This window comes from Urocitellus parryii, chromosome 13 (genome assembly GCF_045843805.1).
Source record: "Urocitellus parryii isolate mUroPar1 chromosome 13, mUroPar1.hap1, whole genome shotgun sequence".
Lineage (NCBI taxonomy): Eukaryota > Metazoa > Chordata > Mammalia > Rodentia > Sciuridae > Urocitellus > Urocitellus parryii.
In genome coordinates, this window is record NC_135543.1 from 71,381,297 (window position 1) to 71,400,217 (window position 18,921).

General features: G+C 41.6%; 2 pseudogenes; both read right to left on the reverse strand.

Annotated features, from left to right (window-relative positions):
• Nucleotides 1-9,896: 9,896 nt before the first annotated feature.
• Nucleotides 9,897-16,242, reverse strand: LOC113199014 (cleavage stimulation factor subunit 2 tau variant-like; annotated as a pseudogene).
• Nucleotides 16,243-16,992: 750 nt separating this feature from the next.
• On the reverse strand, nt 16,993-17,181 carry LOC113199015 (mitochondrial import receptor subunit TOM5 homolog pseudogene; annotated as a pseudogene).
• Between the last annotated feature and the right edge of the window lie 1,740 nt (nt 17,182-18,921).

The window sequence follows — 18,921 nt, forward strand, 5'->3', positions numbered from 1 at the left end:
TCAGCACCACACACAAATAAATAAAATAAAGGTCCATCAACAACTAGTTGATAGTCCTGGGGATTCAAGTAGAGCATATAATACTTAAGACATTGTGAACAATGTCAATCTAGAGATGAGATTTAACTCCTGTTGAAGGTGCACAGGAAGATGTGCATACATCTTGTGATACACAAGGTGCTGTACCATCTTACACAGCAGACTCCAGCACCTGTGGATTCTGGTGTCTGAAGGGGAGAGAGGTCCTGGAACTAGTCTCCTGAGGATACTGATAAATGACTCTATTTATTTAGAGAACAAGGATGCTCCCTGGTAATTCCATTTAAAGATGTATTGAAATAATAGACTGAGATTTCAGAATAAAATCTAGTTTGTTAAAAGAGGGCTTGAGGGGCTAGGGCTGTGGTCAGTGGAAGTGCACTTGCCTGGCATGTGTGAGGCACTGGGTTTGATTCTCAGCACTGCATATAAATAAATAAAATAAAGGTCTATCAACAACTAAAAAACATTTTTAAAACAAGCAGGCTGGATAGCAAAAGGGTCACTTCTAAAAGTTTGTACCTAATATCACAATAATTAATTTTAACTATTGTATTTTTTTAAGAGCTAAATTCTGCATTAAGTTTTGGAAGCAGGATATTGCAACTTAATGATTTAGTGATACTTGGGGACAGCGTTGGTGGTAATTTTTTTTGCAGAAAAGATATAAACAAAAGAAAATATATGTCTGCACTATGGAAATCTTTAAAGTCGGATCATGAAAATAATACAGGTACATAGTGTCAAAAGTCAAATAGCACTGAAAGGTTTTCTTGGGAATTCAACCTTCCACAGCAACTGTGTCCTGGACAAGTCATTTAACCTCTATGTGCTTCAGTTTCCCCATCTGTAAAATGACAATAAAAATACATGTAACCCACACAGTAATGTGAGGATTAAATGAGTTAGTGCCTGAGAGTCTTGGCACCAGGCTTGCCATAGTAAGCACTGTGTACCTTTAATCATTACTATTAATCGCCCATCAGGAAGGTGGAGCGCCTCAGTTCCTCTAAACACCCCTCTTTTCTGAATCATTTTGTTTCCACTCTCAAATATGATCTATTTTACACAGTCATATTTAGTAAAGTTAAAATTTCAAAACTTCAAAAGCATCTCCATGATTTTACTTGCTAATACTTCTGAAAAGAACTTGGAATCATTTTCTGGAGAAATTGATTGAAAATCATCACAAAATTTTCAAGGTCAAATAAATAAACGCCTGGATGAACAATTGGATTTACATATGTATCTTTCTTTCAAAAGCAATTGTAGGGAGACAAACCATTGTTCCAGTTTTTTTCATACCTTGAAAGCTGATGTTTTCTTAAAGTTTATAAAAAATGGTGGGCTAAGGATGTAGCATAGTGGTAGAGCGGTGTTTAGTTGTGTGGGGACCTAGGGATTGGGTCTATCCCCATCAAAAAAGCAAAATAAAAATACTCCATATATTCACTTGATTTGATTAATTGGAGTTCCAGTATCATAAGCAACGTCTGAAGGTTTGTATCGCAGCAATTAAAATGGTGAACAGAGGAGACATCCAAGACGGCACCAGTTGGATCCCAAGAGCCTCGGGTTCCACACACAAACCTTCCATGGAAAGTATTTTTGGATCCATGAAAAAAGCCGTAGGTCCCTGAGGATGGAATTTCAGGGTCAGAAAGTTCAGGAAGACCTCTATGTTTTGCTAATATGAACACAAAGTAATAGTATGACTGCTTTGCCAACATTTCAATTTAGGATGTATGAAGGAGTCGTTGGGGCAGTATTTAAATTTTTGTATCTCTCTGATGTCCTTATCAAACTTCACAAGAATAAAACTCTTCTTTGTTGCACATCATTGTCTGACTATAGGTTTCAATTTCTTTTCTTTTTTAAATTTCTTAATTTTTATTTTGGCATTGGCTGTACTGAGGATTGAACCTATGTGCACTCTACCACTAAGATACTTCTTTTTCTGTTTTTCTTTTCTCCTCCTCCCCTCCTCCCTTCCCCCTCCTTCCCCCTCCTTCCTCTCCCCCTCCTCCTTCCTCTTCCCCTCCTCCCCCTCCTCCTCCTTCCTCTTCCCCTCCTCCCCCTCCTCCTCCTTCCTCTTCCCCCTCCCCCCTCCTTCACCCTCCCCTCCTCCCCATTCCTTCCCCATCCCCTCCTCCCCACTCCTTCCCCATCCCCTCCTCCCCATTCCTTCCCCATCCCCTCCCGCCCTCCTTCCCCTCCCCCCTCCTTCCCCCTCCCCTCCTCCCCACTCTTTCCCCATACCCTCCGGCCCTCCTCCCCCTCCTCCTTCCCCTCCCCTCCTACCCCTTCCCTCCCCCCTCCTCCCCTTCCCTCCCCCCTCCTCCCCTTCCCTCCCCCCTCCTCCTCCCCCTTCCCTCCCCCCTCCTCCTCCCCCTCCTCTCCCCCCTCTTCCTCTCCCTCCTCCCTCCCCTCCTCCCCCTCCTCCCTCCCTCCCCTCCTCCCTCCTCCTCCTTTTTCTTTTCTTGGACAATCTTGCTAAGTTGCTAAATTTGACCTCCAAATTGCAATCCTTCTGCCTCAGGCTCACTCCTAAATCTCTGGAACTACAGTTGTGCATCACTGCACAGAGCTGGGTTTGAATCTCTTAAGGGCACACAACATGACTTCCTCCACAGTGACACAAGAAGGCTCAAATCATGTCCCAGTTTCAGTCAGAGCACCACTGTCATGGCTCACATAATTAACACACGCCCTTGCACACACTTAGAGATGCAGAAATGATTAGCTCAATGCAATTTTGTTTTAAAAATTAAAAATATTTTGACCAAAGCCATCAGCCCCAAACCTAGGATTACTGGGCTTTGTCCTGTTCTTCTCTGAGTTGATCATGGGCACATCCCTATTGTCTGAGACCCACAGACTCAATTGCAAAGCTGGAATTAGGATGCCATATTAAATACAAAGCTTCCTAGAAACCTTTACATATCACATATCATATCACACAGTGCCTGACATGTAGGAAATTTACTATATTTCTTACTTAATGAAGAGTCCATATACTTCCCAATATATTTAGCCTTTTATCAACATGAGCATATTATAGGCAGGAATTCAATTTTAAACTTTCACCACATACCTTCTTTAAACTCAAGGAAAGAACTGAGATTTTTTAATCTTTGAGTTTTAGGTAAGTTAAATTTAAATCGTCACAGGTGGTCAGTGAGTAGCACAGATGTAAAGTGTTTGTATTCTGCTAATCTGACCAGTTAGCAGACTCTGGAATGACATTTTACAGAAGCCAGATTCTACTCTTGTTGACTTATTAGCAATTGTACAGAGTCAGATTCAAAGGCGCTTCCTCATTTCGGTAAGTTTTCCTAAAATGGAGAACCTTCACTTCAGAGCAATAAATTCAATCATTGATGAATGCTTTGCTGAATTAAAAAAATGTTTACCAGTACAGTTTCTCCTTTTTACATGTTGCTTGGGTCACATTTTAAAGTATTATTTTATGTGCACATGATATCGTGTATCACAGCAGGGTTCATTTTGACATGTTCATGCATGAAATATAGTTCACTCCATTTCGTCCCTAGTACTTCCTCTCTCCATCCCCTTCTCCTCCACTTATTCCTCTTTCCCAACTGGTCTTCTTTCTAGTATTTATTAAAAAAAACGATACATAATCTACTACTTAGAATAAGCATTTAAAAACCGCCGAGCCCCGCGCCCCGGCCCCCCCCCAGCCTCGCCCCCACCCCCCGCGCCCCGCCCTCCCCCCCGCGCGCCCTCTCCCCTTCCGCGCCCCCCCCCGCGCCCTCCCCCCCCGCCCCCCCCCCGCCCCCACAGCTCTGACGATAATGATAGTGGCTTGCTCTGCCTCAAGTATTGTACAGAGCAGGGTTTTGCTGAATGCCTGCTTTCCTTCTGAGAGTCTGCAATTGGAATACGCGCTAGACTGAGGATACCTACGTGACATGTGCCCCATAAAAATCTTGGACTGCTGGGCTCCGGTCAGATTCCCTGGTTGGCGATATTCACGGAGCTGGGGGAGTAAAGCTGGCCTTGTGTGACTCCACTGGGAGAAGAACCTCAGAAGCCTGTGCCCATTTCTTGCGGACTTTACCAGTACGTCTCTTCCTTGCTGATTTTGCTTTGTATCTCTTGCTGTAATAAATTATAGCTATGAGTAAAACTATATACTATGTTCTCTGAGTCCTCCTGGTAAGTCTTCAGATTGGGGGTGGTCTTAGAGAACCCCCTATACAAGGTCCAGACTTTAAAGAAGGACATTAGATCCTTGTCTCTCTCCTTTCATCCTCTCTCTTCTACTTTATATTACCTTTATCACTGAGTTTAAGTCCCTGTAACTCAGTTCGGTAATCATTTATTCTGACAACAGGAGCAGCAACTACTAAGAGAAGACAGAAGAAGAGTGAGATGAGGCACAAAGCTAACTGAGGGAAACCTGTGGTTCTCAGGGAGCTTGCGTTGGGTTCACACGCACTAGTAACCATAAAACAAGGTTAGGCTGTGGAAAGCCACAACACAGCAAATGGAAGAGTGTGGAAACAGAGTTAGGGAGATTTATCCAACTTTAGTCATGGCAGGTGTGGTCTAAATCCAGCCCAAATAAATTGGTTTCCCATCTGACATTAGCTTGGAAAATTCTATTTGTGTGTTTGATTGGTTAACTTTCTCTGGCATAGAAAGAGTAGTTTTTTTAAGGCATGAGCATGGCATATCAAAGGTGAATCTGGTGGTACCTTGACCCTGTACCTACTTTAAGAAGCCTCTGTATTCCTACTCACAGGGAGTAAGCCTCTGTACTCACAGGGAGCACAATACGGTGCTGCATCTGAACAAGGTTTCCACCTACTTTAGTGATTCTGCCTGAGGACTCCATCAAGGGGCTGATCTCAGGTTGAGAAACTCAGGTGCATGAGTATGGGCAGTAGATCTGGGCCAAGGGAGCCAGGATACAAGATAGGTTGGAACCCACAGTGAGACTCATGTATTAGCCCTTGCCATCAATGACTATGTAATTAGTTGGGGAGTAAATTTTACCTACCTATAGACAGTTTGTGCCTTTCTCTTCTCAATACTGTAATATAAATTCACACTGTAGTAGGGATCAGTTGGTTTGAATCACCTGAGAGCTTTTAAAGACCTGGTGTGCATCCTTCTGGACCAATTAAATTAGACTGTCTGCAGCAGGTGAGGACCATTAAAAGTTCCCGAGTATATCCAATATACAACTAAGTCAAGAGCAAGAAGCACTTAAGTCTGTGTGTTCTAAAGAGAACACTAATACCAGACAGAACCCAGGCAGTCACCTCAAGGTCATGGTTATGTGAAAGACTCTCTCCTGGGTGAGGACACAGGAGGGAAGCAGCAGTCCTGCTAGAGAGATTTCCAAAGGGGTGCATACTGTAGGAACCCACAGTGCATCGATTGCTATGTTGGAATTTCCTCCTGGGAGCTCACAGGACAAATGCCGTATTTTCCTGTGTCATACTTTCATGGGCTCTAAGGTCCCTAGTGGAAAATATTATGTTACATGAGGATTATTTAAAGATTTGCCTAATTTTTTTGTCTCTATGATGATTCCTACTGCCCTTTGTGTATAGAGTATCCAGCCAAATAAAACCTTGAAAATGTTAAATTTCTAAAAAGGTGGCATTTGTAAGCTCACTGGTTTTATATTTTTTGCTCTGGATCCATATTTTCAAAACACGAATTAAAAAAACAGTAAATAAATGGAGAAAGTAGAGAAAGAAGAACAGGAAGGGGGAGAAAGCAAGGAAAGTGGAGGTAGTGGAGACTGAAGTGGAGACAACTGCATTACATGCAAATATGAACATATCAGAATGAATCCCACTGTTGTGTATGATTACAGTGCACTAATAAAATCATTTTTAGAAATTATCATACCTCAAATAGACCACCAAGAAAAATATTGATGAGTTCTTTACAAGTCATATTTTCTGATTCTGATGGAGAAATAGACAAAACTGAGAAAAAATACCTACGATTACAAAATGGAAAGAAAAATGTATATCTCCTTTTAAGCAACTTGTTTTAAAGTTGAAATCAAAAGAAAAATTAGAAGTAGTTGGGAAATTAGTGAAAATGAATTTCATGTACAAAATGAGTTAGGTTGGAAACCCTGTTGGTAAATATGAACAATCAAAACCAGACAGACCTAAATAATACTGCACTATTATTTAAACACCTAAAGAAGCCCATGATTCAGTTACTTGTTAATAAATGAGAAAGTCTAAACAAAACAAATGATTTTCTTAAAAAAAATTTAAGTAATAAAAAGAATTGAAGTAGAGCTGGAAAAATAAATTAATAAAAATTCACTAAGGTTATACATATGAAACATGTATATATATATATATATATATATATATATGATTATTTACAAAAGGGGAAGCATGAGTAAACTAGGTGTTAATGGTAACTGCTCTATTACTAGTATGCAGTACAGAAATTTAGTGACCACCATGTCTCTATTTCCTATGAAAATAGAAGCAGGAAAGAACCCAGAAAGATGCTATGATGTGGAAAGGCACTGGCCTTGACCTCTGGATGGAGTGAGGGACCCCTTGATTGATTATGCTAACTCATATATGGTCATGCACAGCCTAAGGACATATCTGACAACCACAGACCACACACGTGAAGGTGACTCCACATGATTATCATGAAGCTGAAAAGCTCCTATGGCCTAGTGACATCACAGAGCAACACGAGTCATGTTTGGGTAATGCTGGCATAAGCAGACCCACTGTGCCAACAGTCACATGAAGGTGTAGCCTATGCAGTTTTGTACAGCACCTACTACTTTGCTAACAAGAATAGTTCTATAAAAAGCAGAATGTTAAGGAAGAGTTTCTTGAATGGATTCTGGGTTTTTGGAATTGCTTCTCTAATCTGATTAGATTTAAAGACACTAATGACTCCGATATGTGGATGCTAACACACAGGGTTCGGGGGCGGGGGTGCAGATAGAAGTTCAGTGGATTAGACCAAGAGGTAGAAAGGGAAGGGAGGGGAAACAGGAATAGGAAAGACAGTGGAATGATTCTGACATAAGTTTCTTATGTTCATATATGAATACACCACGGTGAATCTCTACATCAGGTATAAATCACAAGACTGGGATCCTAATTAGAGTAAGATGTGCTCCATGTTTGTGTAAATGTGTCAAATTATACTCTACTGTCATGCATAACTAAAAAGAACAACAATAAATAAACAAATTTTTAAAAGATAATGCAAGAAGTGATAGTCTCTCTCAGGAGAGGTAATAAGCTTATGATTCCTACTAGAAATGGATGAAAAAGAAGAGATAATGCCAGATCAGTCTGAGCATTATTTCAGGAAATTTTCTCCAACCTGAGACTTGTGTCTCCAATCTACAGATTGAGTAAGGTCCTCAGTTCATTTTCCTGAATAGACAATGCAGGTACTGCAATCTGGGCTGGGGAGTGAGCATTCCCAAGAGAAGCATTTATTGTCTCAACATTCATCACAGAAAAGATGGAATCACACATTCTGTACTTTATCAGCACAGCCTCAACATATTTTAGATTAAACACAACAAGGAAGAGGAAACTCATGGACCAAGAGTCACAGGACTTGGCTTCTGAGCTCAGTTCTGTCACTGATGGAGAGGAGTACTCTCCCTGAGCATTGCCGTCTTTATAAAGCATGTCAGAAGAAGGATGTCAATTCTAATTTCTGTCCAGTGTAAATACTTAGAGATTTTTGTGTTTTTCTTACAAAAAGAAAAACATTTTAGATCAATGTTCATAGCTAAATATATAAAATAATCATTTTAGATCAATGTTTATAATTAAGCAAATAAAATATTCTGACCATGGAAATAATAACTAAATTTCTATAAATCCAGGTATATATTTATTTTTTTCCAGCCTTAATGGTACAATATTTTTATTTATTTTTCATTAAAAAATGCAGAGATTTTACTAGAATAAAGACTATAACACTTAATGGTTTTCACAACTTGAGCCCTTCAGAGAAAACTTTAGGATAAAGCAACTACACTTTCAAAGTAACCAAACCAACTCTAAATGAATATTAACTAGAACTTTCACAAATACACAGGTGAGTTATTTCCTCTAAAACAGGAGAAACAGAAAACACAAGAAACTTAGCAGTATAAACCACCACAACAAAGAGCAAAGCAAACAGCAGACAGCAGCATAGGAATGAAAACTTTGTAAAATGAGAATGAATTACCCATTTAAAATGTAAAAGCATGGCAAAGGGAAAATAACTTCAATTCTAAGTCTCAATATTGTCCTTGTATTAAAAGATACGTTTTTCCTTCTGTAACTAGATATTGGTTTTCCTTGTCCAGAGGAAAATCACCTGGTTATCTGGGTGTTTATTCTTCTGTTAATTACTATTTCAACTGTGATAAAATGTTTATATGTCCACATCCTCAAAATAAATTAAGGAAACATGTTAAGTTCCACCTTACTATTGATTCTAAGTATATTTTATGGGTAAGTATGTTAGGATTAAATGACTATTGTCAAATGTAAAGTGAGTCATAAGTCAACTGAGCAAAAATATTCAGTCTATAACATCTCTAACTATGTTTGCTTCAATTATCTGATACAATGGAAATAGAAAAAGCAGATTATGAAACAAGAAAAAAAGGCATGCTGATGTTGAGACTCAGATTTTTAACTCCCAATTCTTATTGACCAAATGGACACTTTTTATATATGGAAGCTAGTTACCAGGGAACCGGGAGCTGTACTGAAAGAAACCTTCCAGTCTTTATGAAATAAAGTCTAATGCTGCATGAACTCATTCAGACCAAATGGTCCTTTGATACTGATTTTGGGGAAGGATGTGAGAATTACTCAGATTCAGATTTAGGGTTAAAAGATGATAAATAGGAAGATACTTAGAAATTACTGGGTCTCATCAGAGAAGACTTAAGTAACCAGGTTTATCATAGAATTATCCTTTTAAACCATCACAGCAGGGCCAGGGCAGAATACTGCTTGTCTCTGAACCAGAAGTATAAATGAGGCAACATTAAACCAGGTGGATTCCTTGATTTTTCAGTAACACAGCTTAAAAAATTAAAAAAACCCCTCTAAAACCACATATTTAAACTCAGCCTGTTAGCTCTAACATTTCAAAATAATTCCTAAGCTAAAACAATGTTTAGAACAAAACTTTATTACCTCCAAAGTAGGATTTTGTATTTTGAATGGTTTACCAAAAATATATTTCTTACAATTTTGAGGTAAATGTGTTATACAACCCGAAATCTTAAAACTATCTTAGTACATTAAAATTTACAGGTCACCTTTTAGTCTTTTTTTTAATTAAATTTTTTTTAGTTGTAGATGAACACAGTACCTTTATTTTATCTATTTATTTTTATGTGGTGCTGAGGATCGCACCCAGGGCCTCACACATGCTAGGCGAGTGCTCCACCACTGAGCCACAGCCCCAGGCCTCCTTTTAGTCTTTATGTGCAGTTTTCACATTGTTTCACTCAATATTTTAAAAATGTAGTTAACATATTGTAGAGACTGTAATATTGCTGCGACCTCTTTGTAATCTTATTTGATACAATCATTTTCAGAGTCATTTTTGCATATTTTCAGTGACAAAGTGGAGAGCCCCACTCCCTTTACCCCCACCCTCAATTAAATATGTCAAATTATATTCTACTGTTAGTATAACTAAAAAAAATAGTGAACAAGAAATGTGATTAAGTTGTAGGAGGGAACCCTAATCATTAAAGTGTAGGGATGCAGAAGTCAGCTTCTTGCACCCATTTTCTGTGCTACAGAATAAGCTCTATGAAACCACAGCCAAGTATTTTTTTAGATCTTTCAATCTGCTCCAGTGGATTTCTGGATTTGCTCCTTTAGAATCAGGACGCTCGGCCTTTGCTCAGGAGGCAGCATGGCAATCTGACCTGCGTTCAGCTGAAGAAGCCGCATGATCCAAGCTGCTTTGTGTTGATCCTCTGGAGTTACCGGCTCTGCTCAGGACTAAAACTTCCTGGCTGGCCTCCGCCTTGCCTGCTTGCCTCCTGCATACTTGCTCCCTGCATTCCTCCTGCTTGTATGCCTGCCCCCAGGCATGCCACCTCCAGGATTTCCTACTCCTGAAATTCTTGGGACCTGTCTAGGTCCCTCAGGACCACTTATCCCGATATTAATGGACCAGGACCCTGTTTTCCACCAGTCCTTAGGCCCAGGGCGTCTCATCTCCGATCCTCTGGCTTCCAGCCGTTTGGCTTCCATGGCACAGCTTGCCACTGCTCTTGTCTCCATTTCTCTTGTGTCTGAGACCTCTGTTTCCAGGCTCAAGCCTTGTCCCTTGAGAACCTCCACCTCCTCTCCATCTGTAGGTAGCTCCCTTCTGTCTGTCATGGGCCTTGCAGGCTCTGCAATTAGTAATCTGGGATCTGATAATGGCCCTGCTCTCCAATCATGAGAGGAAGGACCACAGGGGTCATGACCAGAGGCGTGGTGCACGTGGGGACCCTGATGGGTGGACTCAGATAACCCCTAGGTTCTACTTCTCCAGAAACTCCACGTGGGTCACCTGGAGCACCTCCTGACGGTCCTTGAGGAGGCAGGCCTCCACCAGAGCTCTAGGATCCACAGGAGCTCTAGGATCTGACATCATCTGTACTTGTCCCTGTTCCAAGGGCACTGGGCCAACTCCTGGTATTCCAACTTGTGCCTGCATTGCTCCTCCAGGAGTTAAGGAACCAGGAGCAGGTCCAGGAACTCCTGCTGGGATTCGCCCTGGAGCTGGAATTCCACCTGGAGAGGAGTCTGCATCAGAGGAGGAATGTCCTCCACGGGTCTTCCAGCCAGGTACTGAGGCTGAGGAGCTGGAGGATACTGCAGGTGGAGTAGAACATTAGGTCCTGGATACAGCCCAGGGGCAGGACCAGGGCCAGGGCTGGACACAGACTGAGGTTTGCCTGGAATCAGTGGTGTGACATGTACCTTGTGATGCAGAATTTTCAGAGCACTTGCAGGATCCATGATTGGCCTCACGACTTTTGCTTGCAGTGCATAAGCCAGTTGTGGATTTTGAAGTAAACTGTTTGGAGCTTCTGGGTGACTCTTCTGGACACACAGCTTCATCTGTCTCATTAGCTCAAACATCTGCTGTCGGGGGAAACTGGAAACTGCTTTGGTATTTGCCTCAGGGCATCTTCTGGATCCATGGGGTCTCCATAGGGCGAGTCAGTGATGGCTGCTGCAGAGCCTGGGCTCGAAAACTCTCCTTTTTTCTTTTAATTGGCAGCAGCATGGTCCACCCGAGGCCTCTGCCACTGAACTCACGCCCATTGAACTTTTGCAGGATGAATATTTATATTATACTGAATGTAAAAAACAAACAAAAACAAAAAACAAAACCCAACAACCCAGAATGGTTGTATGGGCACACTTTTGGGCCAATTCAAAGTTGAAAAATGGTCAGTCAAACCATCAGAAATCAGAAATCTTCTGTATTATTCTCCAATTAGTTAAGAGAGCAATAGGAAAAAACTCAGGCAGAGTGGGAGGTATTGACAAGAATAATCAGGGAGCAAATTTTGCTTTAGCTATGAAAAGAGAATGACTACTCATGGGGTTTATTTATCCCGTGACAGAAATCTGAACAAATTTGCATTACAAGAGTAGATTTATCACATTTAAAATATAAACTATGCCATGACACAGAAGACAATTAAACAAATCTGAAAAGGATGAATTTTGCATAAGTTACACAAATATTTTAATATTGTAAAAATTAAGATATTCCTTTATGTATGAGTTTTTGTAAAGTGCTCCATTGATGAAAAATGTATGAATTTATATGGAAACAGTTTGTTGATTTTAGTCCAAGACAGAGCACTTCTGGCCCTCATTGTGAGGCTTCCTACTGTTTTCTGAGCTATCACTTCAGAACAACCCAGTCCCGATGTATGAGAACCAGCACCAAGGTGCCATGAAACCAGAAAGAGACTCAGATTGATCCGGGATCGCAGAGTGCATTTTATTGGGAGTTTCTGACAAAAATGTGTCCTGGATGGCAGCAAGATCAGTTGCATTCCCACAATTTGGGACAAAAGTGAATGTCTCAGCTGAAATGGAGGTCTGTCAGAGTCAGGCACACTCCTGGAGCAAGGGTCTGGTTGTAAAGCTCTATTTGTATCACTCTAATGGTTTTGTCTGCTTGTTCTATGCTGGGAACCTGTGCAGGAATGACTCACTGGGGCTCTCCTGGGGAATATGGTGGTTAGGACTCAAGATGACCGCAGTCATGTCAAGCTAAGGCTATAAGTTCCACCTTTCATGACCGGCTCTTACAATCTCATGGGCCTCCCTTTTGTGATGTCACCCGAGCTTTTGTGAGGTTTTGGCATGGTGTAATAGCATGCTACAAGGCCATCTGACCAGCTTATAAGCAGAGCTGATACCGCAGTAGAAGCACAAGCACAAAATGAAACAAGAATTATTGAAATGATAGTAACAACCTGTTTTGTTTTTTTTTTTGTCCCCTAGGAGCTCCAGGAACCAAATAAATGACTTATCATCTCTCTTACAGAGGGGACAGAAACAGACAAGGCCTTAATTTAGGTTTTCATGTGTGATCTGAGGTGCGTGATATCACGGGAGCAAGCACCCTTTGTCTTGATAACAGCACAGGATCCAGAGAAAACAGCAAGAACAGCAAAAGACTGCAAGTATGGATGAAAAAGTAAATGTTGAATAAGGACTTGCAAAGGTAAATCTGCCATCCAGCCAGATGGCCTTGGTGGACTGGGCACCATGGTGCACACTTGCGATCCTAGCCCCTTGGGAGACTGAGGCAGGAGGACAATGGGTTGGAAGCCAGCCTCAGCCACGGGCAAGGTGCTGAGCAACTCAGTGAGACCCTGTGTCTAAATAAAATACACAATAGAGCTGGGGATGTGGCTCAGTGGTTGAGTGCCCCTGAGTTTAATTCCCAGTATCAAAAATAAATGAATAAATAAAAAAGATGGCTCTGGTGGTATCGTCTCTGTAACACATCATGGCAGCAGCAACTGGGGCTAATGTTGGCCAACAGACAGGTTCTTCCAGTGATTACTAAATCTGAAATTGAATGGCATACCAGACCAGGAGATCAACTGTAGTGTCCCAAAGTATTTTAAAATTTTTTTTAGTCTACTCAGGGAATAAACTGTGACCACAGGTCCAGAATCCAACAGAACCAACAGGGATCAAGTTAGGAAGGCTGGTGGCATTTTACATTCTTGCAAGAAATTGTTAACCCATCCCCAGGTAAACAAGTCCCTCGAGCCCCAGTTGAAATGCCCCCTATCCTGGGTTTAATGAGTACAGCGTGTAAAACAGCAGCTTTGCCGGGGAACCACTCTGGCAGCACAGCATGGGGATGCACAGCTTAGACAGGCACAGCTTGGGCCAGGGCCAGGGCTCCAGGTGCTCATAAGGGGACGACGTACCAGCCTATGAGTGCTTCAATTCATGTACACATCCCAAAGATTCCAGTTCAGATGGCCATGATGAGTTTGCCGAGTAGGGTCCATATCAATTACTTTACTAAGCCCTTTAACAAGCGGGTTACTAAGCCCTTTAACAAGCGGGTTACATGGAAAATGAAAGTGCCGTGTTACATCATGTGCTTAGCGTCACAGTTGAATGAGGGGCCCAAACGCTAAACCTTCATTTTTGTGTGCTGGCAAAAGAAAATCTGGAGTCAGACATGCAAAGCCAAACAAGAGAATTTGATTATAAATGAAAGTAAAGGTTAAATAGGGCACTAGTAGGTCGCCTCTGAGCAGAGAATGACACAGCGGACTTGGTGATACGCCCAAATTCATGTCTGCCACGAGAACAGGGGTCCACTTCCTGCACTCTTCACCAATCAGATTTTAACTTCTACACTTTAGGTGGGGAAATTCTTTACCCCAGTTGGTGCTATTTTAGATTCCAAATATCTATTTTTGGCCAAGTCAGAGGAGATAATAACTTGTGGATGATCACAAGTTAGAAATCTGGGTGCCAGACCTTCTCATGCAACTCACTGATCATATGACCTTGGGAAGGTCCTCTAACATCAAGGCACTTGGGCCTCCCTGAAGAGAGGTGCCGTGGCCTACAGGAACTGAGGGCATCTTGATACAGTTTAATGGCTTTAGAATGCACCAGTGAGTAGATGTCACTTTTTCACTGCAATGACTCAGATTGCTTGGGTTAGTCAGATTCTCATCGCTGTGATCCAAATACCTGACAAGAACAACTTCAGGAGGAAGAGTTTGGGGGGATCCTAGTTACAGGGGTTCGATTCTTGGTCAGCTGACTCTATGGCTCTGGACCAAGGTGAGGGAATAACAGATAAAAACTCCTCAGCTCAGGCAGCCAGGAAGGAGAGAGAGGGAGACAGGGTGGGGGATAGAGAACAAAGAACAAGCAGCCAAGGACAAAATGTGACTCTAAGGAGGCCCTCAGAGACCAGTGACCTACTTCCTGTGGCCACATTTGACCTGCCTATGGCTACCCCAGCAATTCATTCAAATTATCATTCCATCAAACGGATCAATTCATTGATGAGGTTTCTGCTCTCCTAATCTAATGATTTCACTTTGGACTTCCTGAATTGACACAAGAGGTTTTCAGGTGACACCTCACATCCAAATCCCCATATCACTATCAGATGGGGATGGAGCTGTCGCTCAGTGGTCGGCGCCAGCCTAGCACGTGGGAGGCACTGGGTTTGCTTCTCAGTGCAGCATATAAATAAAGTTCATCAACAACTAAAAAACAATTACTATTAGAAATAATTATGTTATACATTGTCCTCCTCATTACAGAAGCCCACCTAGAAATAGACCCTGATGCTAAGCAGGTTTTGGCAAGTTACGTGCTTCTAATTTGTGGATCTCTCTCCCTCCAGCCCCTTTCTTTTATATATATATATGAGAAATATTTATTGCAGCAGAATTGACCCCATCCTTCTTGTGTTCACTTAACAGGCATACACTGGACAGTTGCTAGATGTGAAAAATTGCTATGGTGTGTACACAGATTAGTTAAATTTACAAACAACATTAATTTTTAAAAATGCTGTATAACTCCCAACCCATTATCTAGGAGAAAACTCAGGCACATATAGAGAAAACTCAAGCAGGCCAATGATCATGAGTGACTTAAAGGATTTTTCAGGAGTTCATGGAACATGAATAAGGAGAGATTGCTTTTTAGTATCCTTAGAAGTGATTTTCTAAAGTCACTATATAAATGTCGTGAGAGTACTATCAAATATGGACTAAGGTAAGCTCACATAGTTACATCCTGTAGTTATATACAGTAAGCAATTATGTAGTGCGTGATATTTCTTACACAGGAGTTTCTATTTTTATATCACCATTTACCTCACTAAGTGAAACATGGAAGCAGCTCTTAGTACAAGAGCAGCCAGATTCATGGTGTAACTGTCAACAATGAGGGTGTGTGGCTTCTCCTCCTTCAATGGGCTTCTCTTGATGCCTCAGAGAAGGCCGAAGAGCTCTGTGTCCCTCCCTCAGTCTCAATGCCGAGGTGCCTAGCAATTCCAGAGCAGGTAAAAGAGCTGGAAGGTTTTTAAAAAAGAACAACTCACTAACACAGAAATGTTAATTTAAGATAAAGTCATGGTCTTCCAAATTCACAACTACACCCAATATTCAGGAATAAAAGACAATAAAAATAATCCAATCTATTTTATCTTATCTGGGGCATTTAAGTAGAGTAAAATCTAACATGAGATAATATAAGCTATCATGAAAGATTTAAATATGAAAATTGACTTCATTTTCAGTCCTATTCAAATTATCAGTGCTGAAGCCAAACCTGCACAGAAACCACCATTGTGGTTGACTCTCGCTTCACAAGAATCCATCTCAAAGCATAGTGACTTCAAACACTACTATTTTAATGCTTGAGATTCTCTGGTTTGATTGTGGTTTATTCCGCTAGGGTTGCCATTCAGGGAGCTACGTTTAGCTGATGAATCGACTTCACCGAGAATGTTTGAAATGGTTCCCCCATATATCAGGGTTCTCAAAAGGGTCCTGGAGGGTGGGTTGGAGGGTGGATGCCTGTGCTTCCTGTGCTCACTCACCCTCCACCAGGCTAGACTGAGCTTCAGCGGATGATGGCTGTACTCTGAGAGAGCCAGCCCCATGTGTAAACTCTTTTGTAGCCTCTCCTACATGACACTCTATGATGGACCATTGACCAAATCAAATCATGGGGCCAAATTGGAAACCATTGTCAGGAAACCACCCCGAGGTGTATTTACTGGAGAGTGTTGGGGTGCCATCATTGTGTAGCCCACCACAATCCCCTGATCCGTGCCACATACCCCCGGGAGGAGGCTCATGTCACGCTTCCTTCTGGTTCTTAGTAGAGAACTGTCAATCACATTGCCAGTATCCTTTTCTTCTTCTGCAGAGAATTCCAAATCTAGAGAAATCAAAATACAGTTAAAGGCATTTTTTTCTTAATTGCTATGTTTATTAAAAACATGGACTCACAGTCCTGTGATTAAATGTCATTGTGGTTGGGTGCTGACTTCATAAGACATCATTGTAAGGGCTCTTCACAAAGACACTCTGGACAGAAGTAAGAATGTAAACAGAAATGACTGACCAGACAGTGCCATTTCAGACATGATCCCCTTACAATTAACGAAAGGGAGTTGACACTATTGACAATCACACCCACATTCAGAGGCCAAGTGTCACCAGGATGAGGTCACACTATGATCACAAGATGTCTTTTCAGACTTTCCAAATGGTGGTGAATTTCAGCTCTGAAGGTCAGTAATCAGAGCCAAACCTGTTGTTAGCAAGTAGAATTTTTATGTCCCTTCAATCAGAGAGTCTCTGACACCCTTCCGGGCCCATTCATTTGCAGAGAGGAGGAGACACTGTCACCAGGTTCTTCTTGTCATGCATGGCCACGTGATGTCCAGTTTCTTTAAGATAAACGGGGTGACTCTCAGCAGGGCCACGTGGATAAGGAAGGTCCGTCTGGAGGAGATCGCGTCCTCCCGCATCCTCCGCTCATCTCCTGCGGGTCCAGGGTCCAGCTGCGGCGCCAGGTCCTGGACCCGGAACATCGCAGCTTCCAGCCGCAGCGTCCAGCGCAGCGGTCAGCCCCCGTCCTCCCTCCAGCTGAAGGCCTTTCTAAGGGGGTTGAAACGCCCGCAGCATCTCAGACCACGACCTAGCGTTCTCCCTCTGCTCACCTGGGAACCTCAGTGGCTTCTTCTCTAACGTGGTCTTTGCGAGCCATTTCCTTTACCTTTGATTCAGGGGCCGGGTCCTGCTCTGACCCCAGGCGAGCGGACACTTCTCCTCCCTGTTCTTTCCTCTTTGTGGCAGGTTGTATTGGAGCTCACGAGTTTCTGCTTCACAGTCCTTGGACATGAATCCCGGATCTTTCATTTCACACGTGGTTATGCTGCCTGGGTCTGGACATTGTCTTCTTCTTCTTCTTTTTTTTTTTTTTGGTGTTGATGGATCTTTATCCATTTATTTCTGTGCGGTGCTGAGAACTGAACCCAGTGCCTCGCACGTGCCAGGCACCTGCTCCACCCCTGAGCCACCACCGCAGCCCTGGTCTTTCTTCTTCATTCAAACTTTCTTCTTTTGGTTTTCTTCTAAACAAGTAATCATTGACTTTAGTTCAGTTACACCTATTTCAATATCAAACAAATATCAGCTACTCTGGTTGAAATAGGCTTGTTTTTCACTGTTTTGGCAAGTTTTCTTGATGCTGCTTTGGGTAGATTGTTGAGAAACTGAAACGATGGCTAAAAAATTCTCCTACTTGGGACTCTTGTTACACCTTTCGATTTATTTTCCCCTTGGTATCTGGATGTATCTCAATAATTTTTGCTGCTTGTTCTTTTGCTTTGAATTCCACAAGGTCCAATAACTTTGCGTCTCCAGTAGATTTATAATGTGGGATACTTACATAAACCATATTGCCACATTTCCCAAGTACTCTATCAATCCAGCTGTGACTAGCTGTTTGGGAAGTAAGCCTTGCAATAAATTAGAAGTAGCTCTTGTATGTAAGGTTTTAATAGCTATAGCCTAAGGTTTTCATAATTTCTATACCTTACCTAGAATGTCAATAATTTTAACATTTAATATAAAAAAGAAAAGAAAAAGAAAAAAACAATATAATAAATAGATCTCCAGACAGGCTAACAAACCAAAAAAAAAAGTACAACTTGGGAATAACAAAAATTAAGGAAGCATCATTAATACTGAATCTTATGGATACCAACCAGATAATAAAGGAACACTCTGAACAACTCTTTGCCCACAAATTCAATAAACGACATGAAGCAGACTAGTTTCTTTAAAAACAAGTCTGCCAAAATTCACACAAAAGAATAGACAATCTAAGCAGAATTATGACTATTGAAGAAATTGAGTCAATACATAAAAACCTTACAAAGCTGAGCACAGTGGTACACACCTGTAATCCCAGCAGCTTGGGAGGCTGAAGCAGGAGGATCATTGGTTCAAAACCAATCTCAGCAAAAGTGAGGCACTGGGAAATTCAGTGAGACCCTATCTCTAAATTAAATAGGGCTGGGGATGTGGGTCAGTGGTTGAGTGCCCCTGAGTTCAATTCCCAGTACCCAAATAAATAACCTTCTAAAACAGAAATCTTCAGGCCCAGATAGTTTCCTGGTTAATCCTAACAAAAATTTTTAAGGTTTAAATTCTGTATAATCTCTTTCAGAAGGTAGAAGCAGAGGAACAATATTTTAACTCATTCTATTGGGTCTGTATTATTCAAATAACAAAATGAGACAGAAATATTACACAAATGTTACAGA